This window comes from Wasmannia auropunctata, unplaced genomic scaffold, assembly GCF_000956235.1.
Source record: "Wasmannia auropunctata unplaced genomic scaffold, wasmannia.A_1.0 LD335982.1, whole genome shotgun sequence".
Classification (NCBI taxonomy): domain Eukaryota; kingdom Metazoa; phylum Arthropoda; class Insecta; order Hymenoptera; family Formicidae; genus Wasmannia; species Wasmannia auropunctata.
This window is the reverse complement of record NW_012026908.1, coordinates 166,801-187,009: the sequence shown is the minus strand read 5'-3', so window position 1 is coordinate 187,009 and position 20,209 is coordinate 166,801. Positions and strand designations below refer to the sequence as shown.

At 33.3% G+C, this 20,209-nt stretch overlaps 1 pseudogene; it reads left to right on the top strand.

Annotated features, from left to right (window-relative positions):
* Positions 1 to 539: 539 nt before the first annotated feature.
* LOC105454568 overlaps positions 540 to 20,209 on the top strand; it is a 76,753-nt pseudogene continuing 57,083 nt past the window's right edge.

Below are 20,209 nucleotides of genomic sequence, written 5' to 3'. Positions count from 1 at the left end.
AAAATTCAGAGTAGAACTTGATAATTTTAACTTTATAATTTTATATAAAGTTAAAAATAAGAATCAAAATACAAAGATAGAACGATATTTATATATGTGTATGTGAGTATGTTGGAAGAATTAGCAGCAATACATAATGTTCCGACAAGATATTTGTAATCGCGGATTCTAACATTGCCGTGTCATATTCTTATTATTTACATTCTCGCTTGTCGATTTGCCCTCTCGCCCGAGCCGTTTCTCTGAGCAGGTGCTTCACTGTATTTTGTTTTTCGATCTATCAGCTGATGTCGCATCGTTATACGTTAAATAACGGTGTTTTCGGCCGAATCATACCGAGCTTTCTGTTTAATGCTGTTCTTTTTTTGAGAATCTCGAGTCTCTCATGAGTCTTTTGTAAGAGCATCGCAATCTATCTAAAGTAAATAAACCGATCGAACATTCGATCTCACATAAAGTATAACACAGAAATCACTCTTAATCTCTTCATATATCTCTCTAAACACACAAACACACACGCACGCACGCACGCACGTCTAATGTCACCTACTAAGAATTGGATATATTATCTTTCCAAAGAACAGCTAAAGAAAGAGTTAGAAAAACGTGGTTTAGACAGTACCGGTAATTCTGCCGATCTACGACGCCATTTCAATGAATTGAAGTCAGCTCAGTCCGGTTCTGCCAGTTCCAGTGAGGAGAGACCGGAAGACTGTAAGATGGATCAACAGGGTGAGGGTGAGTAATCTGCTGCCGAGCCACAACCAGACACCGCCAAGATCGTGAACCAGATTCGCAAATGGGAAAGAGGCATGGCGCGTGGAATGTACTGCGTGGCGCGCGCCCGACGCCGCGAACTTCAATTTAAGTAAGTGTGCGTTTGGCCAAAGCCAAACAAAAAATTTTCGTTGCAAAAGATCAGTAATTCAAGCAATTTTTGTGATTGATTTATCTGCGTTAACAACGCAGATTTGCTCGTTTGCATTGCCTGATCCATTCTGTATAACGAATTACTTCACTAAATGTCTTGTCGTGTTGAAGAATCTTTTCAATAAGAACTACATGAGTTGAAAATTTATAATGAATGTATGCGATGTTAACAAGAAAAGTACAAAAGCAACAAAAAGCAACTGAGGAATTACGAAGTTTGAGCTACGTCGGTTGCAATCCCCAATTATGAACCAACCAACCCTTCTACATCGGAACTACTTCGTGAAGCCCACTCTTAATTACGAAACTTAATTTGAGAATAACGATTTAATTGGCTCTTAAATGTTCCTTCGTCCATTCTTCATCATCCATCGCTTCACGTGCATGCTTCTTTCAAAATTTACAAGCAGTTACCGTTAGAGACGCAATATATTGTTACAATAAGAATAGGAAAAATGACGTTTTTACAACAGATTGGTACTATATTTTAATGAATTTAGATTGCGTCTTTTTTATAAGCAATTATTTTATTTAAAAATTTAAAAATATTTAAAAGAATAACAACATTTAGAATGTTTTTATTATATTATAGATTAATAATACACACACACGCACACACCCAATTTTTTAAATTTAATAATAGCGCACACGTGATTATGTAATTTGTTATGTGGATTAGAAAATATATACACCGTTTAAACGTATTGTCAATTTCAATATCAATTAATATATGAAAAACAGAAAATAGAATTAATAGATAATCTAAACGATAATAAACATCAGTAATTAGTAATGAATATAACGAGTAAACTTTAATTAAAGTAATGAAATATTAAATTTAAATTGAAATAAAGGGAAATCTAATTCAAATTGTCCTCTTTATACCAAACAAACAGGGACAAGCAAAAATATGTTTTTAAATATGTAAACTGACTATACGTGTTGTATGAACATGTTCAATACTAAACATTTTTTAATATTTATCGCTTCTTAATTATAGATTTTTTTAAATGGATAGCATTGTTTATGGTTTTGATTACGGGTATAATTCTAAAATTACTGTATATTCAAGGCAAATAAAAAGAGACGAAAAGCGTGCTCGATTTAGAGATACGATGGACAGGCCTGGTTTTCACCCTTTCCCCTCCCCCGGGGGGGGGGGATGAATTCAAAATACATTCACGTCCAGTACGAACAAAGTAATGTGGTGGTTGCCGATTCCCGTCGGGATTCCTCTTCAGTGCGCCCCTCGGCCGTCGGAATCGAAATGCCAAATACACCCTTACGAAACCACCGACTTCCGATTTACGTTACTCCTACAACCGCATGGTTATTTCTGCGAAGGTCAATCATGCCTTCCTAAAGGAGAGATTCTGCGGGACGTGTGGTCATAGAACGTTGGGAATGCAAAACCCCCTACCTTTCCTCAATCAAAATTTCATCACGAAATTTCGGCTGCAAAGCTGAAGGCTTATAAAAACTAAAAAAAAAGAGTAAAACATCCGCGTTAAATATATAGACTAATTGTAAATTTCAGACTTTTCTTAACAACACACTGCATCATTTGTGCTCAACAAAAATTCGTCAAAGAGAAACGCTTTGATTTAAATATTTTCCTGTTACAATGAAACTAAATTATTAGATTTAAATTAGACAAATTATGAAAGGCTCATATCAAATTATAACGATAATGGAGCTGCTGAGCCAAGCTAGGTGTAACGTGCTAACAATCTTATTTTGAATTGTGGTGGTAAACAATCTTTAATATTATATAAATACTTGGAGAACAAAACAAATTATCCCAGACGTTTCGACCCTTTTACATAGCGGTCATCCTCAGTGGGAATATAACAAATTAAATAATCAATCTTATATACATGTAAATGCATTCGCTCGCAATTTATAAAAGTTTGATGTTACACAATTCTTGTCTTGGCTTCTGGATTTCCCAGAAAGCGTCATCTTAGTCCATGAATTAAAGATAGATGTATGTTTGAATATCCAGAAATCATATCACTGTTGAGAGAGAGCACATCAAGTAACAATCAGATTGAGAACAAATAAATAAATAAAATAAATAGATAAAATTATATAGAAAACTATTTAAAATTATAAATTATGAGTAGTCAACTTAATAAAACATGTGTAAAACAGAAAGTAATAATCTGAGTGAACGTAGTCATTTTCATAAAAGTGTGTACAACATGAAAAAAATAAATATTAAATAAAAATTTAAAAAGACGTTACAAATAAAATAAACTTACATTATTAAAAAACATATCCATATTCTTAAATCGTCATAGTCACCACGTCCACGCTTTAAGAAAGAAAAACGGAATGATGGGAAAGAAACTAGTCAAGGAGAGAGGATAGGATGTGGAAGGGATAGTAGAAGAATAGAAATTATATGGAAAAAGGTGAAAAGTATTAAGGATGAGGAGATAAAAATCAAATAACAATTCCGTATCACTCTGTTTGTTAAGTGTTTTAATTTGTTTTTTAATATGTATCATCTCGGATACACTTTTTTATATCCAAGATGATTCCTTATCTAGGATTCTGACATTATCCCAATCAAACTCATGTCTTTCGAAAAGACGATGTTCCGAAATAACTGATGTTCCGAAATAACCGATGGAGAGCCACTCTCTTTATTAATGTCGGACTTGTGTTCGTGAATTCTGGTTTTTAATTGTCTTTTTGTTTGTCCGACATATGAGGCCTCACAATTAAGACAATCAATCTTATAAACGACATCACATTGAGACATTCTATTTAAAATGTCTTTTCCTGTCGCTATAAGACTTCTCAAATTATTTGGAATAGTGTAAGCCATTTGACAATTTAATTTTTTTGCAATTGAAGTGAACTCTTCCAACACCGAACTTACATACGGAACAGTGAAATGAATCTTTTTGTTGTCAATTAGGGTGGGATCGTGAATATTATCTGAATTTTCCGAATGATAAAAAAAGAGGCATTTTAATCTTCTCCATATTGTGGCAAAAATAAACTTTAGGGGGTAACTATTATTTAATAGGATATTAATCAACTGTGTAAAATTTTTTTTGATGAAACTGAGGATGGGATAATAAAATAATATTGTCCACCTTTCCGAAAATGATACCTCTCTTGTGATCTATTGGATGATTAGAGTTAAAATTCAAATACCTCCCTGAGAACGTAGGCTTTTTATATAAATCAAATATAATCCGACCGTTGTTATTAATTACGCTATTATTAATACGCTGACATTTAAAAAGTTTATACAATCATTCTGCTCAATTTCGATGGTGAATTGCAATCGTTCATGAAACGAATTAAACATGTTCAATATACAATTCAGACTATCTCTCGGGGCCATTAGCAAAATGTCGTCTACATATCTAAGATAAACAGGTAATTGGATAGGTAACATTGACAGAGCTCTGCATTCTAAGTCCTGTAATACAAAATCCGCAACAGTCGGAGACACAGGACAACCCATTAGCGTACCAAAAATTTGTTTATAAAAAATGTTATCAAAGATAACAAAACGTGATGTTTAAGACTAGTTTGACAGCAGTTATGAATTTATCGTGGGGGATGTTAGTGAAATTTGAAAACATATGCCATCTTTGAGAAATGCTTTCCACTGCTAATTCTATGGGCACATACATAGGTAAAAAGTGACACCACATGCAGAGACGCAAACACTGCATCTGGTTTCAAAATTAAACCATTCAGCTTTTTTACTAAATGGTGGTTATTTTTAACTTGCTGGTTTCAGAATGTTTAAGTTCATGATGTTGTGTAAATATTTTGATAACTCATATAACGGGCTGTTAATAGAAGAGATTATAATTCTAAGTGGATTTCCTATCTTATGTATTTTTGATAAGCCATAGGCCCTCGGAAGAATGCCAATCCGTAGTTAAATTTTTTTGTAAGTGTCCGTGTCAATGTAACCCCTCCCCTTCCAACGAGATAATACTGATCGTAGATCTGCAGTAAGTTTTTTAGTCAGGTCTTTTGGCACAATATCATGGTTCTATCACTAAGCATACCCTTCTATTAAGACTAAATGAACTTTACTAAAAAAGTCCTAAAATTAGAGTTAAAGGATGCGTATAATCACCTACATCTAATATTAAAGATTGTTTATCACCACAGTTCAAAATAAGATTGTTAGCACGTTACACCTAGCTTGGCTCAACAGCTCCATTATCGTTATAAATTATTAGAGTTTTTTAATTTAATAACGTTTTTAAATATTACACATTTTATCATTGACCAGCTTACCACTCTTTTCATATGTCTGTGGCGCGTACGCTGATTGTCAGGTGACAGGCACAGTTTAAAACCGATTTCCGAACACGGCCGTTTTTGAGAGCGGTCTTCGCGGCAATTACCGCTATAAGGATACTCTCGGTGGTTTGCTAGATCTTCGGTTTGCAAAATGAAGTGATTTTCTGAGGACAGACTGACAGTTTCGGGACTGTGATTTGTTGCGAATAGTACGGAAGAAAAATATAAAAAAGAAATGTACTCATTGGAGGTAAGGGAGAAGGAACGGATCAGAGGAGAGGAAGAGAGAGAGAGAGATAGCGCGGAAAAAGAAAACGGCGCATTAAATTCGCATTAACGGCGAGAAGAGCTCGTCAAGGGTGGTTTCCTTTCGCGCGCGCTGGAATCTCTTGAGTACCTCTTTATTTTCTCGCCTCCCTTCGTTACTTCTGCAAGGATTACCATTGTGTTCTTTCCCATGTTCGTTCCGAGACGAAGCAATCGACGGCTATCAGAGACACATCGTCTAAATGTGCCTGGGTTTTATTTCATAAAAAAGAAATCGATCAACATGATATAGGACGAAAAATGTTACAAAGAAAAGATAAAGAAGAATACCGAAGAGATGTTTTATTTTGCGCTTTATGAACAAAATGAAATCTTATCAACAAAACTTTGAAGTTGCAAATATCGTACAGAAATGTTTAATATATTGTTATAGCAATTATACATAATTGGAAAACTTAAGTTAAACATATTTTACGTGTTTCAAATTGTTTATTAAAATTTATGTATTAATTTAACATAAAATAAATGTTAGGAAATAATACGAATATTATGTTAAAAAATTAATACAAAAAATGTATAGCACTGACACAATTTGGAAGCAAATTGTGTGAAAGCATATTTCTTTAGAAAAATTAATATTTATAATATATTTATAATAAATTTAGGTTGTCTCTATTATCGAAAATCTGTATCCCGCTTTTAGTCTCATATATTAGCTCACTACTATTGAATAACTGTAACACATTTTCCACACACACACACACGCACGCACGCACACATCTCCTACAATAGATATGTATCTCTAATATTGAGTAATTTTTCGTCCTATATCATGTTGATCGATTTCTTTTTTATGAAATAAAACCCAGGCACATTTAGACGATGTGTCTCTGATAGCCGTCGATTGCTTCGTCTCGGAACGAACATGGGAAAGAACACAATGGTAATCCTTGCAGAAGTAATTTACTTTCAGCCCTCAACAATAGTTAAAAACCAATAATGATTCCGGTATGTTTTAACAAAAAAAAATTTCTTTTTTTATTTGTATATGATTATATATTATCTTTTAGCGTTTATAGTGTTTATTTTGTGTTCACTATTTCGCATGTTTTTTATTTTATTAATTACAATTACGCATTGGTTCATAATTTTTGAAAACGCATTGATAGGATTTAAACCTAATATCCCTAGAATAGCTGATTTATACATTAGAGCTAATCTGATAACTTTACACAAAGGACTATAATCTTTTTGTCTGATAGATAACTTATCACCCAGCCTTGGCTTACATTTAGTAGCTTTTCTTTATTCGTTTGAATTTTATTCGTTGGAGCCTTTCGATATATTTAATTAAATTTTAAATGTTTTAATTTAAATATTTTAATTTTAAAATATTCAAATATTTGAAAATTTATGAAGTGTGTAGATTTTAGAATATAATCTGAGTTTCTAGATATAATAAAATTTTTACAAATGTAAAATATTTTTCTTTGCTGCTTCTTTAATAGAGTATCTAAATAATTTGATTTATTTTAACAATTAGAAAAAAAGAAAATTATTTTAAGACAGATTAAACGTTTTTATATTTATATTCTATACATTTGTTAAAAACTTTATAGAATATTTTAAAAAATCGCCGTTATCTCTGTTATAAAATAAAATCTTCTAGTTTCTGCAAAACTTTTCGACTCGATAACAAAAGTATAAGTAGGCCAAGGACGAGCAAAGGTAAAAGTGACATAGATTTATTAAAAACTCAAATTAATATTAAATTTCTTCGAGTCGTCTCGCACATTCCAACAGGTAGACATATGTCAATTGTATTACCGTTGTTCTTCCCCATCTGTAACAGCCGCACTGTCGAATTATCACCGAATATCCTTGAGATAATGGATCCGTATTGCGTCTGCAGAATTATCACGTTTTGAAAACGACCCAGAGGAGAGAAGGTTTTTAAAGAAGAAGACTTTCCAGAGTAGCGACACAAATTGACAATTGATCCCAACATCACAAAAAAAGGAAAAAAATGTCCGACATAACAAAAACACAGAGTGCGCCGATAGTATGTATGCGTTTCAATTCTTGTACCACAGACCACTACAGCAGTAGTTGATATCGACAAATTCTTACACTATTCATTGTTTTAGGTGCAATACAGTCTTTTTATATTAGTTAACTTTAATATCTCAATATTAATTTATTATACCAGGTTTTTTACGTATTTATTTAAAATTCTTTATCTGCATTTTACTTATTGACCTTATATATCTTCAACTGAAGAAGGCTCTGTGAGTTGAAACGTATTGATTTTTTTATTTTAACTACACGACATTAAACTATTTATTTATTAATTTGAGTTTTTAATGACTCTGTGTCACTTTTATCTTTGCTTGTCCTTGGCCGATTTATCTTATACTTTTGTTATTCAAACACGAGCTAGACATTATAATTAATTTGTTTTCGATTCGATGTTTTTCATCCGATATTTACACACATCTCAGCCAATTCAAGCATCCGGCTTCTGTGTTTCCAGTACCGATATCTTTCCTTTTCCTTTTCATCTTGCTTCGCGAGACAGTACGAGCGTGCCCAGACTACTAAATATCAGAGGGTAAGGAAATGTTTTCAACTTCGATATATTTTCCGCACGTCTGATCGCACACGCGAATCATATTTTTCTGTGAGTCTATGTAATCGCTGTGGAAGACGTGGTTCTAGCAAAGTTGTTTTGAGTCTATATCGATCCTGATTGTGAGAAAGTAACTTTTCACTCTTCGTAAGGTGAAATAGCCGAGAAATATGTTCGTTAATATGTACTTCAATCCTCTTCATGAGTGATTGAATTCATGACGAATATAAACGCAGAATAAGAACGTTAAGCGATTAAGCATGCACATATTAGTGCATAACTGTCATAATTTCAGATAAATCGATTTGAAACAAAGAGTTTAGTTGATTCGCAGAAATGATTAAGCATTGCACATATTAGTGCATAACTGTCATAATTTCAGATAAATCGATTTGAAACAAAGAGTTTAGTTGATTCGCAGAAAAAAGGAAACAATAATATGGGCGTCTGTAATGCTAGTATTCAAAATATCGTTTTTATATATAATTCTAGAAAACAAATAATAACGAAGAAAGTGATGGTTGTCCATTCGCTAATAAAATTCACATTCAGATATAATATTAACTGAATTTCGTTTACGAGCAGTGAAAGATATTTTACAAGAATGCCATTACGTAACTGGCCAAAGAATATTGAAAGCGTATGCAAGAGAAAAAGAATTATCAGAAAAAACAAGAAATAAGATTTGTAACATGATTGTCACAGATGTTGAGAATCATCTTGGACGGTATAAAATTTAATTTTATATAAAGGTACCGGCACCCGCTGCGGACATACAACTGATTGATATGAGCAAAAACGTTTCGTACCGTTTTTCGATATTTGCTGCAATTTAGTGTAATCGGATTAAAAAGCACCCTCTAAGAAGAACTATTTTATCATCTCATGTTGTTAGGGCTTACAGTAAATTTCATATATCAATCATATAATTGCTGGTACTTGGTTGCTTCTATGTGTCGCAGCACAACAAAAACTATTACTAGATAAAAAGTGTTGCATTATAAACCTGAATGCAGTCACAACCGTTCTTCCTCGGCGACGTTCTTTACTCAAATTTCAATAATTTTTATCTCAATAACTATTAAAACTATTAAAATTTATTAAAAATGGGGAGTTCCATTTAAAAAATTTAAAGCGACCTTGTCCTAACCTTGATGACGTCACTCAGGGTCGAATCAATATTATCATCTTATGTCCCCCTCAAAGTTCCAAAACTTTTCTGAAACAGTTTTCCCTAAAATGCAATGTTCAAGAGATATTTGAAGTAATCGATTAAAATGGGACACCTTGTATATCTCTTCTAGAATCTATTAGTAACATCACACGATGAAGAGATTAGGACGTTTATAAGCGATCACAGATACATTCAGATGATGCCCGTGGTAATTTATATTTTTTCCTCTTTGAATTGTTTTTCTGAGAAAGAGAGACAGAGAAAATGAACATAGTGGTGATATAACTATTGTGTGTAGATTCCGTTTTGACTTCACTGTTGTTTTCAGAAAATTAAAATTTAAGAGATCGAACTTTTGTAAACTTGTCAGAGATATCACGGGATATGCTTGTACAAATGCTTTCTTTTCTTTTTAGAATTAGAGCACTAGCTTGATTCTCCATCGTGTGCTTGTAGATATTATTTCCATGATCTTAATCATATCTTTTCAGCAAGCGAAAATTATGCTTTACATATGAATAAACTGTTGAGACATTGATGTTGAAGTTTTTTCGAGTTGTGGATATATTGATCTACTTATTACAAACATACGTGGAGTTTCCTTTTTTCCCGAGGATGCATTCTGCTGAATCATTGATCCACTTTAAGTGACCTACTTTAGTAGACCGAAAATCTACTATATCTAAGCGGCATAGAAGAAGAAGAAGAAGAAGAAACGCAATCTCCGATATGTATTAGTGACACGATCGATTCGATTCGACCCTGCAAGCGCTAATTAGCCGTACTAAACGTACCTGACTGACCAACAGCGAAATTTTCTCGATTCCGCCGCCACCGCCGCAACAGCGCCGATTCAATGCGTTATGTCGACCACTGTGCAACGAGAGAGCCAGAAATTTGCGCTGCATATTATCGTCGCGAATGCAGGAAAACGGCGTAACCCGAATTTTCCAACCGCGAGAATCGGGAATGTCGCTAAATTGGCAATTCGGTGTAGCGGAACCGCAGAGAAACTCTATTAACTGCCTAAAACGGCGAGAACAGCTCGAAATTGATCGAGCGGAAAATTAAAGAAAAAAGCCTACTTAGAAGCCACGTATATGGAAACGACATATATGTAAAAAAATTAAAAAAAAAAGAACAATTTATTTCTCTCGATAATTCCCGAACAATCGCATCTATATTAGATTTATTAAGGCCACGATTAGCAATCGCGAGTTGAACGATAAATAATCGAGTAATGGCCCGCTCCGAAACTCTCTCCAACAAATTTATCCCCGAAATGGCTTTATCAGTCGCAATTATGGCATTCCCTCGTATTTCCGCACGCGCGCGTTGTTTTCGTCCTGCGGTAAGTAACGGAGGGGACAAAAGGGGGCATAGGGGATAGAATTAACTCCATGTGGTGGCCGCGCCCGCGCGGTTAATCGTCAAGATAATTACGCGGAAAATCCTTGATGTGGATAATTATTTCGTTGAAGGGATGAGCTCGATGGCCTTTCATTCCGAGTCAATGAAAAGGGAGCACATTATCAATATTAGTGCGTTCCGAAACCAAATAAAAAAGTGTCCTATTACCTGCACCTTAGTGCACGATAGTGCAGACATGTATCAGAATAAAATTTGGCTCATTTTTTTCAAAAAAAATCGCTCTGTAAAGAGATGCAAGCAATCTTCCTGATTATGAATATCGCAATCATATTGCGATTTTATCAATATTTTAGTCGTAATTTAAGATAAGAAAAATTTGTTTTCAACAAAGGTCTTTACCGTGACTCTTGCCGGTTTTAAATCAAACGATTCAGAACTAATTCATATTTGTTCTTATATATAAACAAAGGATCGAGTACTTGACATGATCAGGCCAATTGCAAATTTGGAAACTCAGTCAATTTGTACATTCTCGTCTCGTTTATCTATCTGAAGACGGCATTGTTTCAATCATCTTGTAGTACTATCATATTTTGGAAAGTTAAAGTAAGTTTTTTATATCAAATTCAGGCATTCAGTTCCTCATGAAAAAGTAAGATGAAAATATTATTTTATTTCGTCAATTTGCCGGTGGGTATCGCTAATCGACACGATACCGAACAAATACTGTAAAGGTCAAATTTAAGAATAGAAAATTGACGAAATTAAATTATTGCCTGACGGCACCAGTTGACATTTTCGACTCTTTTTCTATGAGAAATACGTATATGCGGATCACCCTGTATTATTATTCGTTCTAATCTTTATATGTGTATATTACATTTTTAATCTTTTTTATAATCTTTTTTATTGTAGAATAGTTAATTATTTTTTGTCATTATAAATTAATAAAAAATGGCTGAACAAACAGACAAAATTAAAAGACAATTTACTAATATCAGAAATATAGGCACTAAGAAATTCAATTATAATCAAAAAATTTGTAATAGAAAAATTAAAAGATAGGGAGTTTCAATTGTTCCAGCAATTAAATCCGAGTAATCAAAATATAGTAAATATATAGCAAAAAATTTTTTATTACAATAAGAAAAAACTATATTTTAAAAATAAAATATTTCGATGTTTATTTAGGAAGATATTAAACGTATTATGTATGACAACTTTAATGATATTATAACAAAAATAGGCAGAAATTTATTCAGATTGCGTATGTTAAGATGCGACTTAAAAACATAATAAGACATCAATTAACAACATAATAATATTTGAAAAAAAAATAAGTATATAATATTTCTATAAGGGTAAGTATATAATTTCTCTTTAAATTAATATTTGACTGAACAAATAGACAGAATTAAAAAACAATTCACTAATATAAAAAATTTGTATAATAATAAAAAATTAAAAGATACAGAGTTCCAATTGTTCCAGCAATTAAATCCGAATAATCAAAATATAGTAAGTATGTAGCAAAAACATTTTTTATTACAATAAGAAAAAACTATAATATTTCAATAAATTAAAAAATGCTCAATAAAGTAACGAAATTAATAAATCAAATACGGACCACAAGCCTGAGCTAGGTATTTAATACTCCAATAACAAGTTAATTTACATAAAGTAATTAAACAAACGTTTCGACCTGTATTAGGTCATTCTAAATGTTAAAATCGATAAAATTAATATAAATAAAATAAAAATGATAAAATATAAAATATAAATGTACAGTGTTAAAAGTCATTAAATACCACCTAACAAAGGACTCTCACAAAATGCACAATAACTACAGCACAGAGAAAATTATCCAATCATTTTGACTCCCTTTGGATCACTTTCCACCCAAAAATTAGACCGGAAATAAAATAAATATAAATAATAAAATAAATTTTTTAAAATAAGTTTTCCCTACAATAAGCATCGAAAAATTAAAAAAGAAATAAAATTTATTTTATTATTTTATTATTTATATTTATTTTATTTCTGGTCTAGTTTTTGGGTGGAAAATGATCCAAAGGGAGTCAAGATGCTTGGATAATTTTCTCTATGCTGTAGCTATTGTGCACTTTATAAAGGTCCCTTGTAAGACATAATATTCAAGCGCAAATCTCCGAAAAGCATCGTGAAGTAGACGGAATGGACGGTCCTCCCAGATTTGAACCGGAGGCAAAGGCGAATAATGTCATTGTTAAAGTCCGCATTTGTAACATTGTAGAGGCTAGATTCAAATTTAAAAAGTGACTAAAATCAAATATATAACTAAAAGGAATATATAACTAAAATGTTATAATTAAAATTAAAATTAAAATTAAAATACCTAAATCCAGGAGTCCGTATCGTTCGAAGAATATAATTAACATTTTTATAGTTAATGACAGTTTTGTCTATAAGTTTTTAAGGCGATGCTGGAAGGTCGGAAGGTCTTGTTACTGATAGGACATCTATGAGCAGTGAACGGAAAAGAAAAAAGAGGAAAGGGAATAATGAAAAGGGAAAAGGAAAAAGGAAGGGGAGAGAGAAAAGAAAAGAAGAAATAAAATATTAAAAAATTAAAATTAAATTAATGTAAGGGCAATGCTTGTAGAATCGGAAGGTATGCGTCTGAAAGTGATTCAGTATCACTCTGCTTATTGAGATCGTGTTGCTGTTTATTAATATGGACCATTTCAAAAATTATCCTTTTTGTATAGGTTGGCTCACTGTCAACAATCTTCACATCTGTCCCATATTTGATTTATCAATTTCGATATAATATTTTATAAATAAAACATTTTAATGTTATTCAGATTGCTTATGTTAAGATGCGACTTAAAATATAATAAGACATCAATTAACAACGTAATATTTGATAAAAAGGGTAAGTATATAATTCCCTATAATATTTTATAAATGATTTATTGTTAATAAAATATTTCACTGTTCATTTAGAAATGCGCTGATAAGAGAAAAAAAGAAATCAAACGTCGACGCAAAGAGACTTCATTTTATCACGATCATAATTCACTGCCTCGGAAAAAGGTGAAACGAGACAAAAATTACGATGTGATATTACATTTTATTAAAAATTATAAAATATAATGAAATGTCATGTAATAATCAAAATATTTTATATTTTACAATGATATATAAGATTGTTACGAAGCCGATTGCACTCATGACACGATTAATCATGTTAAGAAATATACATATATTATAACGATTAAGTATTCGATGAAACAGAAGTATAACGCGACCCAATTAAAGATATATTTAAATTAAGGACGCTTACCTTAAATTCTAAGAAAGTGTTACGGAAAGCATTGCGACAACGGATTTACCTTAATCGAGGCAATAGTCATTCGGCTAATTTAGAACATAATTATTAAGTAAGATCGGTTGCGCGATTGAGACCTCGCCATCCGAGAACCGCAAGACGTAGGACGCTGACGCGTCGACGCGCAGTAGATAAATAGTAGCAGGAAGGCGTAACGGCTGGTCAGTCAGCCAGTTCGAGTTCTGTCGCGTTAAACCGGCGAAAATATTAATTAGAATAGATAGCTCGTTGTAATCAAGTGAAAATAATTTATTTAAAAGCTACAAAAGTGTCTATGTTTTATTGTATAATACTAATTGTAAGTGAAGTTAAGTTCACCCGCGGAATACGAACCCTTTGTGCCAGCAGCGGCACAACAATATTCTATTTTAAATATAAAAATATTTTTTAAAATGTAAACAATTTAACAACCTATAAACTGAATAAACAATTATTCAGTAATTTAAATAAATTGTAGATATTTAAAATATTTAAAAGTACAATTTCTTTCTAAATATTTAAAATTTGACTGAGTTCCTACATGGTATTATAATTCATATATTATTTAAATTTACTATATTAAATTATACCTAAAGCTAAAAACACTAAATTAGTAAAAAGATCTCACCCGTACGCCAAGAGAAACATTAAAAAAAAAACACGATTCACATGATTCTCCATTTGTGACACCGAATAACTCTCCGTCACCGATAATATAAAAAAAACGTAAAATTAATTTCCCCTCCTTAATTTAACCTCTCCTAAAACCATGGAAGGAGTAACGGGTCCATCCGGGATCCCCCTATAGGGAATTATTCTTGACTATAGTCAAGAATAATTCCCCTAAATTTAAAGAATTTAGGGGAAGTTCCATAAACACGACTAATATTACACACTCACCTAAAAGCTACAACTCATCTCCTAAAACAACTAAATCTACGATGAATACTAGCATTCTCGAAAGAATAAATTATGGCGTTGCTGATAAAACAAACATAACGTTAGCACAAGATACAGATAGAATCCTGCTCAAATAAATAAATCCCATTAAGTACTACCTCAAAATCGAATGGATTTTATAAGTAAGCAAAAGAAGTCAAATATTATAGATATAAGAAAAAAATTCCTTTCCTTTTCTTATTCATATTGAATCCATTGATTCTAATGTGGGTAATTTTCATCCGATAGGGATAGCTAAATGCCTTTCTAGGAATTCAAAAAATATTTGTAATGTTCAAAAAATAAGTAAGAAAATAGTGGGGATTTCCTTTAAGACAGCGGAAGACGCTAATCGTCTCAGTGAATCGAGAGATATCTTACCTGAGGGCTGGATTTCGTATATACCCAACCATAAAATTTTCTGCACCGGTATAATCAAAGGAATAGATCCCAGCCTATCCATAGATGAGATTGTAGAGAGTATACAATGGCCGGGTAATCCGGTTGAAATCGGTGATATATCTAGATGAAAATTCAGAGACAAAAATAACAATAACATTTTAAAGGACTCATCCCCAAGAAATTGTTCTAAGCCCCTTTCTATTTAATATATATGATAAGAATATCCTTAATCATATTTCCCATAATTGTATCCTCATCCAATTTACGTATGACATAGCATTATGTTTTGACAAACATCTCATTAATATTTGTAATAATCTTTCTCACACTTTTAATCTAATTAAAAATTGGCTACAAGACTTCAATCTTGAAATCTCGCTTATCAAAACTCAATTTATAATTTTCAATAGGACTAGATCGCTGACCCTCCCAAATTACTTACAAACTATATCAGGCCGAATTCCATTAAACAATACGGTAAAATATTTAGGTTTGACAGGCCTCAGATTTAGGCCTCAGATAGAAACTCCACATAAAAAACGTTAATAACAAAATGGTCTTATGTTCTTCAATATTCTCAAATGGCTCTGCGGAAGCAGATGAGGAATCTCTCCCCTTTCGGCCATAAGATTTATTAACGCAACTATCAGAGTTCAATTTGGTTGGGAAGCTGTATGGTTTGTAAGTGCCGCAAAATATTATACGGATATTATAAGCAGACGTTTAGGTGCCGCTTATAAACTGACTTTAAGACTCCCTAAAAGTTCGGTGAATAGAATAACGTGGCTATTCAGCAATCAACAATTCTTTATTATTAATACGGCCGAGAAAGCTGACAAGTATCTGTGTAAATCCATTCAACTTAAAAATAATAAGATTATTAATAAAATCAGTAACTTTTATAATACGTCTAATAATACTAATATGGCTCCAAGGAATATTCCATTTATAATTTCTAGGTAGCCAGTTGTGGAACCATTCTGTGACCGATTATACAAATGGGACTTTCACCCCGTCTTCTCCTACATAGAAGAGATATTCCGCCTCCCAAGTTGGAGTTTGATATAGAAACGGGTCACGGTATGACAGAAGATGCGAATAATAATCTTCACTTTATCCTCGGAATTTCCGGACGAAGGAAGAGCAACACTGAAGTTGACATCTTTACGGATGGTTCCAAAACTCCACACGAAAACGTCCCTTCTGGCGTAGGAGCAACTTGCGTTATCCCTCGAGTAGGTTTAACCTATGGATATAAATTAGATTACCTCTCGAGTTCCTTTACTGCGGAGGTGATGACAATAAAGCCATTGAATTTGCGGTCTCGCATTTATTGATTTACATAAATATTTGTACTGATTCTCTGAACTCTTTTAACGCCTTAGCTACTTGTTCTGGCTCTATTAAGAAGAAAGATTCAGAAGAAAGATTCTTATTTTAACTTAAATCCAATGATCAGAGACCTTTTTGGCAAGATTTCTTTTTACTTCTCTCAGGGTTATTTCTTTAAATTTACTTTGTGTCCTACACACAAAGGAATTAATGTGGGAATGAAGTGGCCGATGCAGCGGCCAAACAGACTTCACAGACCAGACTACCTGTGAATAATAAAGTTCATTTTGCCGAAATCTTGATGAATCTCGAGCAAGAGTACTCAACTATGAGTTCGGGCTTTACTGACTCACTGAAAATTAACCCTGAGAACTTGTACATTAATCGTTTTAAAAACGTGAATATCTCTTACATTAATAAGTTTGGCTTAAATGGCCTCGAGATAGATCTTCTAATTCGATTAATAACGGGCTATGCGTGAACTAACTCTAGAAAGTTTCATTATAAAATTATTGATATCCCTGTAATGTAAATGCAACTTTCTGAATCAAGATGTCAACCATATTTTCTGGGATTGTCCGCTACGGACCCCCCAAGAATCTTAATAATTTCCAAATTGTGCTCACTTGAACTTCAAGGTCTCTTCTCTACTGAGTACTTGATCGGTAACAGTAATTGTAAAATTGCTTATGTAATTATAGATTTTATAAAAAAAAGTACATGAGATTTTAGATATTAAATTATAGTATTGAGCTCGGGATTTAGGAGACTTCTTTTCCTTAGGCCCTGCTGCTTACACGGACATATACAGAGAAGCAAAACAATCCTGGACTTCAAGTCTTATGATATCCAGGAAACTACTATAACGTTGATACTTAGATTTATCTAAATCTGACAATCGAGAAAAAGAAGAAGAAGGAGAACATGGATCCTCGGCACAGTAAACTGCCATGCAGCGCCCTGCACCACGATCGCTCTTTGACACATAAAAATGCTAATTAAAATTATTTTAATAAGAATTTTCGGAAGTAATAATCGGAAGAGAGATAAATATTAGGAGAGATATTCCAAGCACCTCTGTGGGTTTGATAAAACGCGTCATCAATTATTGCCATGTTTCTTGCCGGGACTTCCTTTTGTCTGTCTTACTTTGCGCAAGCAAATGGGAAGATAAATCGCAAACGAGTTAATTCTCGCGGGTGTATTTGTTGCGCGCGACTTTATGATGCATTAACGCACGAGCGTCATCACACCGCTCTATATCCGCTGGCGCGAACTGCAATCTGTTATCTCCCATTTCACCAATTAATATTAGTCAAATCCTAATTAAATTGCGCTGCTTAAGAATTTCATTGGCGTGCGCGCGGCTGAAGAAAACAGTGAGTAATAATTAAGCGTCAACGCACGTGGAAGAATACAAATATACTGATCAACAAAATTAATGCAGGTAAATTTATATCAAAATTTCGCATAACTTTAGACACCGTAACTCGGCGAAAAATAGTCGTATCAAAAAATTTTTTTTTCTCAAAGATAAAACTTACTTAAAAATGTTTTTGATTGATTTTTAATCTACCTTTCCTTTCAACCGTCATCTTTTAAAAAGTAAAGACATGGTACGTCTCCAAAAAAAACTTGCATAATTTGACGTACCTACTCTACGGGACGGAATGAATTTTTTCCTACAAATTTGAAAAAAAATAAAACTTCACGATTTTTTTCGCGGAGTTATAGCATGTCAAAGTTATCATTTCATTTATGTTTAATTATAACCATAAGCATCCAGATGATGCTAGGCTGTTTTTTCTCGTCGAATTGCGCGAACGCATGCAATTCGCAGGTTTTTATTAATTAAACAATAATAATTGAAAAAATAAATCAAAGTGATTAAAACAATAAGCGAAGAATGTTATTTCTGCAAAGATTTACACAAATCGCGAATCGCGACTTCGCACACTCGCTTTGAGTTATTGATACTTCTAATTCTCTCTTGCTCTCCTGCCTTTTAATTCACGTTAATATACAGATTGATGTCACACAATCAGCTGATAAGAGAAATGACCGCCGAAATTCGCGAATTTAAATAGATATCAACTTGATATCTTCGTACTGTTTCGTAAAACTTGTTAATGGTAGACTTTATGACACGACTAACAATAAGTATAGAAAATAAACTGTTGAAAAGAAACGAAAAAAGTAAAATTGATTACCGGAAATAATCATGAGGACACAAGAGAAATAGGGAGAGTGAGAAAAAGAGAGAAGCGATTTCGCGCTGCGATGAAGCGCGGCGACGCGACTCGATCGTTCTTTTCACAAAGCCTCGCTGCCTGTCCACTGCTTTGCGATTCATCGACGTATAGACAGTTTTGCTTTTTGTCGACGACGCGAGAGATTCCAATTTCGATGAGAAGAAGAGGGATAGAAAAGGGGATAGGTTGCCGACAAAAGGGGGTTGGTGGAGGCCTTTAGAGCATTGTCCCGTTAGCCGGGCAACGTGAAAAAGAAAGAAAAACTATGGTAGGGTATATTGAACGTACCAACGGGCCATCCATCGTTCCTCTCTCTCGCTTTGAGCCGCCAGACGTCGACGGCGTGACGCAAGCTCGTGATCGAGCGGGTTATTTAGTAACTTTTCAATCCCGAAAGGAGATGTTCATGCCAATATCGAGTTTCTCGAGAAAATGCTTCGCGTAGACCTACCTCGCTCTCTACCCCGCTCTTTGCTTTCAATAAATCTAATTGCCAGAATCTCGCCTATAATTGCACCATAGTTAAATGCCTTGATAACGGTTAATGTTTTTGAAATAAAAAGTTAACGTTTTTAACGTGTAATAATTATATCACATATATTTCCTACCTGTTGCCAAATTCTTCAACATGTACCTTAATTCATTCTTTCTTCCTCCTCCCTACCTCCTTTTTGCGGCAACCGTTTTTATTGCATCTAATCAGTGTTGATTTCTTTGCTTGGCTTGCTTAACTTCATTTGGACACCGTTATTGTGCCTCCCGTCTAAATTTTGTTCTTCATCTTTGCTTCTGTAATATTTCTCTCTTCTTTTTCATCGTTTTGTATCACACACACACATGCACGCACGCACGCACGCACGCATTATTGGAGAATGTTTCTCTTTTTTCAGAAAATAAAAATAATTTTCAAAAATGAAAATAAAAGAAACAATCTCTAATAATCATGGCCTTGACACATATTGTCAAGCTCATAATCCCGAACAACATTCAAAAGATTTCAGCCATTGTTCGGACACCTTAGATAATGCTAATGCCGGTGGTACTGTAATTTTCAAACTTTATAACTCGAGATTTATTTAATTAAAAAACATATTATCTATGTGTTTTAGAAAGCTCTCGAAATAAGCTATAAGAATGTGCAATGAAAAATGGGGGGTTCCATTTAAAAAATTCAAAGTGATCTTGTCCTGATCTTGACGACGCCACTCAGGGTCAAACCAATGTTATCATCTTATGTCCCTGTCTCTTATACACATCTCTGAGCGGGCTGGCAAGGC